This window comes from Phocoena phocoena, chromosome 4 (assembly GCF_963924675.1).
Source record: "Phocoena phocoena chromosome 4, mPhoPho1.1, whole genome shotgun sequence".
NCBI lineage: Eukaryota > Metazoa > Chordata > Mammalia > Artiodactyla > Phocoenidae > Phocoena > Phocoena phocoena.
The window spans coordinates 116610747-116623360 of NC_089222.1; positions in this window are offsets into that span (position 1 = coordinate 116610747).

A 12614-nucleotide genomic window follows, 5' to 3' on the forward strand; every position below is an offset into this window, starting at 1 on the left:
TTTAAAATCACATGGCTAATCATAGGTATATGTGGAATTTAAACCCAGGTCAGCTCTTCCTACCATATGAGTATAAAAAAAAAAAAAAAAAAGGGGGGGGGGTTCCCTGGTGGCGCAGTGGATAAGAGTCTGCCTGCCAATGCAGGGGACACAGGTTCAATCCCTGATCCGCAAAGATCCCACATGCCGCAGAGCAACTAATCCCGTGGGCCACAACTACTGAGCCTGAGCTCTAGAGCTCACAAGCCACAACTACTGAAGCCCGCGCGCCTAGAGCCCATGCTCTGCAACAAGAGAAGCCACCGCAAGGAGAAGCCTGAGCACTGCAACAAAGAGTAGCCCCCGCTTGCCGCAACTAGAGGACGCCGCATGAAGCAACGAAGACCCAACGCAGCCGAAAATAAATAAATTAAAAATGTAAAAAACCCATACATTTTCATACTTACATATGAGTTGATAGATATGTATATTTATAAGAACGTAGCAAACAATAAAGACATAATACAGAAACATAAGCCTTGTGAAATATCAGTGTTCTCAGTTTACACACTAATTAACTAAAAGATTATATTGCAGAGCCAGATAATGGAGACAATTCCCAAATGTACCATATTGGGGGAGATGCCTTTTTTTAAAAATTTAATTTAATTTATTTTTTTATACAGCAGGTTATCAGTTAGTTATCAAATATTAGTTATCAATTTATACACATTGGTGTATATATGTCAGTCCCAACCTCCCAATTCATCCCACCACCACCACACCCCCTCTGCCCACTTTCCCCCCCACCGGTGTCCATACGTTTGTTCTCTACATCTGTGTCTCTATTTCTGCCCTGCAAAGTGGTTCATCTGTACCATTTTTCTAGGTTTCACATATATGTGTTAATATACGATATTTGTTTTCCTCTTTCTGACTTACTTCTCTCTGTATGACAGCCTCTAGGTCCATGCATATCTCTACAAATGACCCAATTTTATTCCTTCTTACGGCTGAATAATATTCCATTGTATATATGTACCACATCTTCTTTATCCATAGGTCTGTTGATGGGCATTTAGGTTGCTGCCATGACCTGGCTATTGTAAACAGTGCTGCAGTGAACATTGGGGTGCATGTGTCTTTTTGAATTATGGTTTTCTCAGGGTATATGCCCAGTAGTGGGATTGCTGGGTCATATGGTAATTCTATTTTTCGTTTTTTAAGGAACCTCCATACTGTTCTCCATAGTGGCTGTATCAATTTACATTCCCACCAACAGTGCAAGAGGGTTCCCTTAGAGGGGAGATGCCTTCTAATCATCAGAATCCCTGTGAATATAAAAAAAAAAAAAAAAACCCACTTAAAAAAAAAAGATTATAATTCTACAGCCACATTCCAAGTAGAGTGAACCAAAATATCCAGAGAGCAGGCCCAATAATTATTCGAGCTCATCAGGAGATTCTGATGTTAAGTTGAGGAACCCCTTGACCCTAAAGTCTTGAACGTCTACTAGTTTCCCTAACTTTTATGTTCTGTGAGACCATTATATTAATCCCCAAACTTTGGTACAATTAGGAATAGGAAAAGAAAATAATTCTGTTTGCAAACTATCTTTTGGGAAGGTAATGTGCAAAGGTTAGAAACACAGGCAATCATGATTTACCTACGCCATTAAAAGCCAAAATCCAGGGCTTTTGCTATATATATTGTGCTTTTTAATATTACTCTCCTTTTTTTCTCAGATGATTTAGAGATGAATCTCATGGCTACTATTCAGCCACATGTGATATTGGTACAATTATATAAACTTTCTGTGCTTCAATTTCTTTTTCTATAAAAAGCGCTCACACCACATACATCATTATTTTATTGTGAGGATTGAGGGAAAATTCCTGTGAACATGCTTGGTAAAATTGAAAGATCTATGCAGTCATAAGCAGTTATGACTATTGATTCATAATAGAATACCGAAGTTAAAAATATATACCAACTCCATTCATAGTTCCAAGATATATTCTCATGTGCCCCTCCTATGGTCCTTTTAAGAAAGCTATCTCATCAGCGTTCTTACTTGTTTCACTTAAGCCTTGTCTGATTTCTCTTTGGCTTTGGACAGTAAGTCATTATTTGCAACTCTTTTTATCTTTAAGCATACTTATTTTAAATATTTTATAAAAATATAAGCCCCCATTAAAATAATTAATGCTTTCAGGCTTCTACAGTATCTACCAAATTCCAAATCATTAATAATTATACTAAATATATCATAATATTGGTATTTATATTGAACATTATTGAACAGCAAAAGAAAGTCAATTTGAATTCATAAAGCTAGTTGAAACACAGCAATGCTGGTATATAAGTCTCATTATAAAATATCACATAGTTTATAATGGAAATAGAGTAATCTTTCTCAACCAGAGAAAATGTCAGTTACACCTGGAGATTTATTTCAAAGTCCAAAGCCTGAGTCTCCACTAAGGTGGATGTGATATTCCCTCTGTGTTGAAAAGATGAAGAAAAGGAAAGGGGACATACTGATTGGGGAAAACAAATGTAAACAATCCAGTATGAATACAACACAAAGCAAAACAATTATTTTTTTGTTGTGACTGGCAGAAAAAAAAAATCCTAAGAAAAGTTTAGATCTTAAATTCACTCCCAAATGTATTACTAATTGTAACATTTTTATGATATTCCCATTGTTAATGGGGTACAAAACTTTATTAGGTGACAATTCTCCATGTTCTGTCATGTTTCTGCACATCTACGAGGAGAGGCACTGATGTTGTTTGTCTCAGAATATCTTTTCAGAATGTTTGTATAGTGAGCAACCTTGGAAGGAAGAAATGTACCCTCTGAGCACAGGGCAGATTAAGTTACAGCCTTTGAAATTAGAGATAGTCTCTCCCTTTGGAGCAATGAGCAGGCACACTTACTGTCCATTATGAGCACAGAATTTCTCTTCTGTAAAGCAGTCCATCAAATGTGCAGGTGTCCCCTGAATGTCTTCATGTCGTCCTGTAAAGATTGGTCCAAAAAAACTGACACAAGAAAAATGATGATGTCCTTGCTACTGCTATTGCTCTGGGTAAGAAAATGTCCTTTGTCTCTGACCCAGGAGTCTCATGCCTTCCGCCATGAAACTGTGGCAAGGCTAACCTGTTAGCCTGCAACTAGGATAAAATCTTGGAACCTTCTCAGTTCTTGACACATTTTCCAGATAAATGGAACTTGATGCCTTAGGCACACTTAAATAAATCTGGTGCTCATACCTCTGAAGTAATGTTTCCTAAGTTTAAATTCAGGCTTTGTTAACTATTATCTGTACGGTCTTGGAAATGTCACATAATCTCTACAGGACTCAGTTCCATCATCTGCAAAATAAGGATAATGATGTTTTTCCTGTCTCTTAGGATTGTTGTGACGAGTTGAACGAATATGTGTAAAGTACTTAGAATAGTGTCTCACATTTAATAGATGTTTAATTATTGCTAATTATTATTACTTATTATTTTTATATAATTTGCGGGGATAGAAATATGAAAAAGAAGTTGTCCATAATTTCATCAACTGTATAGGTTGTTATCATTTAGATACCCTTTCTGTTGTGTTTCTTTTTGATATTTATTTCCATAATTGTTAGCATGTCTAGAACCATTCTTTGAAGAAAATATTTTAAAAACATATTACACAGGTTTTATTTAGGCACTTTTGGTTGCAAAGAATAGAAACACATACAGTTTAAATCCTGGCTCTCTTCCCCTTACAAACGAAACAAAGATCTTGGACAGTAAGATCATCAGAATGGTCCAAAGAAACTAGAAAGTTGGAGAAAGATGCGATGTTTACTTGGTTTATTAAGGAATTTCAACTCTTTGAAATATAAACACAGAGCTGCGACTTAGGTTGCTTTTTTAAAAAAAATAAGTCTTTACATTCTTTTTAAAAAATATTTATTTATTATTTTTTTGGCTGTGTCGGGTCTTAGTTGCGGCATGCAGGGTCTTTATTGAGGCACCGGGCTTCTCTCTAGTTGTGGTGTGCGGGTTTTCTCTTCTCTAGTTGTGGCTCATAAGCTCCAGGGCGCACGGGCTCTGTAGTTTGTGGCACGCGGGCTCTCTTTGAGGGGCGCGAGCTCAGTAGTCGGGGCCACTGGACCACCAGGGAAGCCCTTTACGTTGCTTTTAATCATGGTATAATAAAGTCCCCTTTTCATTCTTGGTGACATTTCACGAGATTCCATATGTTTTTTGCACACTTAAATAACATTGCCCAATAATATAGCTGGTTCAAAGTCTTCCCTATCCATGCTTCATGGCAATTTATATTGTAGTTAGATGGGATTAGATGAAGAGAGGAACAGCTGAGCTGTGCTACACTTTCTTTTGTGGACAAATTCCTCCAGTGGTGAAAGCAGAGAAGAGAAATGAAGAGGAAGATATAGTACATAACTGGTTGCCTGTGGATGTGGGATGTGACCCTGTTTTCTAATTTAGTCTGGGTTACCCTGGTACTAATAGGCTCCCCATAGTTTGTGTGCATGGTGTTCTTGGGGGTAATTTAAAGCTTTACTCTTGCTTTTCCTGATGCCCAGGAACCCTCTTAGAGAGAAGTATACTGATTTTCCTTCAATTTTTCCATTCATAGAAGGCCTCCCATTCTCCTTTCTGCATGGTGGTGAGGTCTTGTCAAATTCTGTATCTTAACCTATGTACTTGAGATGTTAATTCGGATGTCAATTTTTCCCTACGTAAGGTAACATCTAAGAACAATTCCTCAAAGACAGCACCCCACCTCCCCAACCTGACCAGAGCATTTCCAGCCAGGAAGATAGATTCTCTCCTAATTACTGTCCTCTCAACAAGGTGCACTCAGTTTTCTTTCTTCCTCAGTCTTCTTAAATAGACTGATAGTCGACTGTGTAGGGTGTCATGGGTGAGTAGAGGTTGGGCAGATTCTGCAAGTGTCTGAAATCTCAAGGGCAGCAGTATGTAGCACTGTGGGTAGTTTATTGCTTTTCAGTGTTAGCTTTCTTAATCTGTCATTCTTGAACACTTGGAAGAGTCCAACTTAACGTCCTCATACAATTGTACATTATCAGATATATAATAAACACTATTTTAGACATTAGATTCTTTCATATGTACTATGAATTTTGGGCCTACTTTTGGAAAAATATAAATCCAAAAACATTATATTACAAAAATGATTTCCTAGTAATTGATTTTCTAGAATTTCCCTACAATCAATGACCTACTTTTTGTGTGGTACTTCCCTACTTGGTTCCATTCCATGTGCCTAGGACAGGGTGGGGCGTGACAACCACTCTTGTTTATCTTGTTTGCTTGCTGATTGTTGTTATTTTATTTTTTTAAGTTTAAACAGCAATAATAGCACATTTATTAAGCATTTGCTATGTCCCAACAGCTATAATAAATATTTTTAATACATATCTCATTTAGTCTTCATGCTAATCCTGGATGTTATTTTTTCATTATTTCCAGCTTTCTTAAGATATAACTGACATGTAACATTGTTTAAGCTTAAAATGTATCACGTGATGATTTGATATACATGCATATTGTGAAAGGATTACCATAAAATGGTTAGCTGACACTTCCATCACCTCACGTAGCTACCATTTTTTATTGTTGTTGTTGATCATTGTTGTTATTTTAAATACACGACTCTTTGAAAATTGTAAAACGATCTTTGGTAAAATAGAGTAGAGCAATATCACACTGGGTACTTCAGTTTAGAACAGCAGCTTTGACCATAACAGGCAAAGTTCAAGGACAGAATTCCGTTGTTCTGAATTACTAAATCACATTTATAAATCAGTTTTAAATTCCTAATTTTTAAATATGTACCTCTCATAATTCAAAAGTGGGAATGCTCACGCACTTCTACACACACACAAATGACACAACATAAAACGTCAACAAAAACTTTCTAAACACTTTATGCCAAACCTAAATAGAATGAATAATCCTTTTCCATGAAGTAAAAATGTCCTTGTCACAATTTTTTTGTCTGTTCTTCAGTACCTAACACAGCATTAACTAATAAATCCTGATGTCAAAGAAGTAGATTCTCTGCCTTAGAGTTAAGAAACAGGGAAGGTGATAGGAAGGTGGGCACAGTGAAAAATGTATATCAGAATATGAATTGGTACTTCGGTAGTAGGTCTTCCAGTTATTTTCCTGAAAACAAATCTAATTCCCAGCAAGAACTGGTAATCATAAAAAAGACATAATCCATTAAAAAAAAATTTTTTTTTGAATGGTATTTCTCCATAGGTGTTCAGCCACAGAGAGTTATGAACCTTCGCTTCCAATGTAGCCATAGCCTTCCTCAAGCTGTGCCTGCGTGGATCAGGCTGCATCAGCCTCGCTTTAGGGAGTATACCATCATGCTTTCATTCCCAATTGATGCAAAGTGGCCCTGTTATAACAGGAAGTCTCACAGGGAGTTTACAGAGTAATCTCCTTTGCTTTCATGTTGTCACTCTGTGAGTGTATCAGGCAAATTCTTGCCTTTCATACTGGTGAAGAGATGGGTAAAAGCTCAAACTTCTTAGATCCCTTAGGAGGATGTAAAATGTAAGGTAAATTCTCACAATACGATTGGCTTGGAAAAGTTATCTGCAAATCTCAATGGAGAAAACATGATGAATGATTGTCTGGGCAATATGAAATGGTTCCTAGCCATCTGATAGCTCTGGACAACAAAATATGTCTTCTTGATAGACACTGCCCACATTTCTAACTGCTATATTTTGCAACTCTCGACTCATGTCATTAGACATGATTTTGAAGGCCAAAGGAGTAATATTTCATAGAACCAAAAATCAGAAAGTGAATTAAAAGTCAATAACTCCCGTCCTGAAAAAGATCTTGACCTCAGTTTCTAAAAGTAAATACAAGGAATAACATAGACCTACCTCCAGTGCACCCATGTAAGAGTTACTAACGATAATTATTTGTTGTTTTTTTCAATGTTTGTAAAAATCTTCTTGGTGGATTATAAAAGTTTGATGGTGTTAGTGACTTGGGAGAACTAACATTCTTTCATTAGAGATTGCTAAATTCTTAATGAAAAATAAGAAACCAAAGAAAGCTTCTTTTAGAGGTCCCAAAGTGGATGCTTCCAGAAGGACAAGGCTGATCTTTAGTTTCTCTTTTTGTGCGATCAAAGCCTGAGCTAATTGGCCTGTAAGGACAAAATCTGATCCAATTTAGGACCCCCATAGAGCAGCCTTATAGAGGACAGGGAGTAGATTAAAGACAAACTAAGATCACTTGGGAACAGAGAGTGACTGTCTGAAAGGAGCACTTTTACATTTCAAATAATAAAGTACCTGACAATACAAACTTCGAGTTAGCTATGCTTTGAAGTAGAAATGTTAAAGCAAATAAAATTGAATCACAAAGAGTTATAGAAAAAAAAGAACTGTATGAAAGGAAATTTCATAAATAAAACGTTTAGCAATTAAATGATTTAAACTAAAGAAGGAAAAGGAGACATATACTGAAAACTTGTTTTTTTGCTCTAATACTACCATTCACTGTGATGTTCTCTTAGGCTCCAGGAATTATTTTTGGTGTTAACCTCAGGGCAACTTTTCAGACTCTGAAAGTTCTTTTTTCTTACGAAAACTAGGAAGGCTTAAATTTATTTTAGTCTTCAGATACATTTTACAGCAAAATTTTGAAAGCATTTCATCTGATCACGTCTAGGAACCCAATGCAAATTTCAGCACCCACAATAGTTTGCTGTAATTCAGCGGTACTTAATTTTATTGGAAATATTTCCTCTGTGCTGAAAAATGATTCTCTGCCCATCTTGATACACACTCACATACTTATACACACACATGCACACACCTCACTTCACACTCACACATTTTGGAGAGCCTGGTTATACAGAGTGGAGAGAAAGGTTTGCTATAGAAAGAACTGCCCTCCCTGGGCTTCATACAGGCCTGTCCCAAGCCTTGGATCTCCTGAGATTCACAGGAGAGCTTTGTTCCTGTTTGAGTTTCTATCTTGGCCTCATTCACATGGGCATTCCTTCCCCTACGCACCTCCTTCTATCTTAAATTCCTTTCTCTTTTTTCTTCAAGCCCTTGCTTATTGTCTCTGACTTTCACTTCATTCAAAATGTAAACCATTATCATAAGAGATAGGAATGCTTGGGAGTTAAGAATATGCAGACTTCACAGTTATCCAGATAAAGGTTGAAATCCAAGTCTAGAGAAACTGAGCAGTAATTATCAAATTACTTAGCTTCACAAATGATCAATTTCATATATATGTAAGTATCTAAATATGAATATGAGTATACATATGAAAATATATTTGTATGAATACCTACCACATTAGGATTAAATGATTAAAAATAGTAATGTATATTAAACTCCTAGCATAGAATCTAAAATATAAGCAATCATAAATAGTCACTGTTATTAACATATCTAGATGTCTCCCAAATCACTGACTCTAATATTTCTCTCAACCCATTTTTAACTGCCCAATGGGACACTTTAACTCAGACTGAGCACATCATTTCCTAAACTACATTCACTTCCACATTTTCAGGCCTAAACCTTGAAAGCATCTCTTCCTCATCCTTTCATCCTTCATTCCTTCTATTTAATCAGTGACCAAGTCATAGTGCATTTACTGAAACAGGTCCATATGTCACACAGACTACAAGTGCCTCCTACCTGAACTTCAGATTTTTAGAAGTACTTTTAATCTTCGGAAGTACAGCTCAAAGAATATTACTACCTTGGTTGAAAAGTTCTGATGACCACGATACCTGCTAGTTTTGGACAGAGTGGAATTTTATCTACGTCTTTAAGGTCTTCACAAAATCTTTCCTTACACTTTAAATTCTAAGCAGATAGAATCACTTCCTCACTTTTAAAAATTTGTTTGTATCACACCTTCATTCGTTATATGATTTATTTGTATTCAGAAAAATTTGGTGAATCAAATTCCATCGTAAAAAGCTGAATTCTGAACACTCCTGGATGCAAAAGGTAATCTAGAATATCAGTCTGTCAATTTTTAAAAGGCTCTTTTCTTACAGCCCATTGTTTTAAGTCAAACAAATCAATTCTCTTCCAAGATAATTCTCTTAAAAGCTAAAGTAGGAAATTGCCTTTTTAAAAAAGCTTAACAATTTACTCACATATATAGCTAAAATTAATAGAATTCACTGACACATTCTTATACAAAAGAAAGGAAATAGCTAGAAAAGGATGGGGGAAAAAGCCCAGTTCTGAAAATAGGTTTAAGGTATATCGAAATGCTAAGAAGTGAAAATCTAAATTTGCTCAGGCTTAAGCAGCCTTTGGGCACAATGAGATCAGAATAGAAGTAATGAATACGATTTGGCATCCTCATTTTCCTAAAGTGAATGATACAAAACTGCACCTTCCTCAAATGTCTCTAGAGGTCTCAAGGGCTTTCTCATTTGTGCTTACAACAAAAATCCATTTCCACAGACTCTCTACTGCCCTACTTGGCACAGCACTTTCCTCGAGGTCCATTCCACTTCCAAAGGCCCCTGAGACCTCACCACACCAATATCACCATGATTTCCTGACCTGCGTCTTGCTTTGCCACTTAAACAGCTCTTCAACAATAAGCATGCCAGGGTTTTCCAACGAATTTAAAGAGGGATTAGGCAGGGGTCACAATGCCTAGCTTTCTAAAGCATCTCTCTTTCCCTTTGACTTTTAGGTTACAGTATATTCTGCAAGTTCTCATGTGCAAAACTTTATCCTAGAAGGTCTCCATCCTGCGTGCAAATCAGCTCATGCGTGTGGACACCTGTGTGCTGTCAGTCACTCATTTACTAGACAAATACTGAATTCTCCTCTGCACCCAGCTGGGAATATCCTGCTACAGACGAAAAGCATCCAGCATTTTTAGCGCTTGAAGCCAAAAGAAAAATGGAAGAATTATGCTTGTAACACAGCAGATATGTTGTTTTCATTTTGCTTCTTCTTGGATAGTGAGAACCAATATAGATCATTCGGTATGCGAGAGTTTTATTGAATCAGTATACCATACCACAAGTAGTGATTTGCAACCTTAGCTGAATTCCAGCTTGAACACGTCTGCAAGCTAGAATTCTAAACTAGGGAAGAGTTTCTGGTAATTGATTACAAATTATATTCACTGAGAAAGACTTATACGTGTTTATCTGTGGGACGTTTGGATACCATTCAATAAAATTTGAGTCACAACTATGGCTGTTTACAAGGCAAACAACCTAATTACACGTTAAAACTATGTAAATCATTTTTAGTGAAATCTAATCATCCTGCACCGACATAAAGCTGGCCTGGCAAACAACCGTGTCAATACTAGAAATCATGATTTCAGTTTTCTCCCATAAACAGCAAGTATAGATTTTAATGAAACTACCCGTACCTTCTATTAAACGTGCTTCCAATACAGACCTGTATATTGCTAGACAGATTTTGAAAATATACCAATCCAAGGATAATAATACTGGAGAAAAGTTCTCTGTGAGTCTTTTGAGATTTTACCTGTCCTGCCAGTGTGGCGCTGACTGCCCTTAATTCTGGACTGTATTCGTGAGGATGTTTGCAGAGCGAACAGCCTTGGAATATAGAGATAGTGTTTCTCTTCAGTGTAAAGGATGTGTTTGCTTACTGCCTGTTTCCTTCTAAAGCTAAGAGCAGGAATGCTTATATATAGAAGACTCAGTTTCCCTAAGCTCACAGTTTTCCTGAAACGCCAGTCATTCATCTGGTACCATCTGTGTCACTCCCATAGGACTTAGGTTCAAGGGAATTTCACGCACACATACACATTTTCATTATGTTTATGGTGCTGTGAGTAACAAAATTCTTTGTCTCTGACCCAAGAGTCACGTATCTTCTGCCAGAATCCATGAAACTATAAAAATCTAAGAACCTTCATAGTTCATGATGGTTTTGGGGGATGGGACTGTGGTGCTGACAGAGACAGCCCGAACGAAGCCCTCACAGGCTGAATAACAAGATTTGAGGAAAGTCCACGGGGATCAGTCGTGAATATTGGGTTAAATTAATTAAACAAGAAGGCCGTTAGGCCATGATGGCTCTAATGCCATGGTGGTCTAAATAAGCAAACCAAAACCTAAACCTGTAAAGGTTTCAAGGTTACAAAATCAAAATGCTAAGGACAGCTAATCACAGACAGACAACTAGGCTTTAAGCTATAGCCAATTAAATAATTTCCTTTCTTTACTTCTGTACTTTCTCTATACAAGTCTTTTCCCTGGTTCCTTTCGGCGGGTAACTCCTAACTACTTCCAGTTGGTGCTGCCCAATTTGAATCCATTCTTGCTCAAATAAACTTAAAATTTTTAATACGCCTCAGTTTGTCTTTTAACAATATTAAAGCAGATTGTATGGTCAAACAGACAATAAATAGTCTTCTACTTTATTGGTGTAAACAAAGAGGAATTGAGAGGTGGTTTTAGGCCTAGTATAGCGGAGGAGGTCCAAAGACAGCTGCTAAAAATAGTGTACCAGACTACTGATTTATGTTGCATGCCCTTGACTGACTGTAAGTGGGTGGGGAATTATTTATTCACCTGGATTACTAGAAAGAGAGGAGAACAGCAGAGACTAGAAGTGTCCACCATAACGGAACATTCATTCCAAAATGAATCTGTTGCAAGCGGTCATTTTATTAGTCACATTATAAATATGACAGAGGCTAGCTAGTTATTTGTCAGACCATTTTGCCTTTCCTGTTGAGCATCTAGCTCAACGATGTCTCCTAGCTTTCCTTTTGGTTGGGTCTGGCCAAGTAACTGAGTTCTGAACAATGGAATACTGGTGAAAAGGATAGATACGATCTGCAAGTCCACGGAAATTTCTGGTGAACTTCCCAGGCATTTTCTGTCTGCTCAGGTCAGTTGGCCTGATGCCAGTGGAGGACTCCAAAGCACTCAGGAAGGGATCAGTACATTTTTTATGGAAAGGACCAGGTAGTCATTATTATAGGCTTTGCAGGACACATAAGGCCTCTAACACATATTACTCTTTCTTTATTTTTCACAGCCCTCTAAAAAGGTGAAGCACCCAAAGCAGGTGACGAGAGAGGCACAGAGGGAAGGAAGCTGCATCACTGCAGAGAGCAGAGACCTTCAGTATTAGTATATGATATGAGCAGGTGATTCCTTGAGGTTTTTTTTTGTGTGTGTGTGGTACGCGGGCCTCTCACTGTTGTGGCCTCTCCCGTTGCGGAGCACAGGCTCCGGACGCGCAGGCTCAGCGGCCATGGCTCACGGGCCCAGCCGCTCCGCGGCATGTGGGATCTTCCCGGACGGGGGCACGAACCCGTGTCCCCTGCATCGGCAGGCGGACTCTCAACCACTGCGCCACCAGGGAAGCCCGAGATTTTGAAATCACTGCTTTCTTTTCTTGTAATAGTCTACCTAATACCACTCTGAAAATATTTCTGACAAGTTCAATCTGATGATAAATTTCCTCAGATCATGAATAATTTGTTTAATTGAAGGGGAACATAAATTAAATTTATACTAATTCTGACCTTTAGAAAACACAGCAATACCAGATAAAGAACAGGTAACAA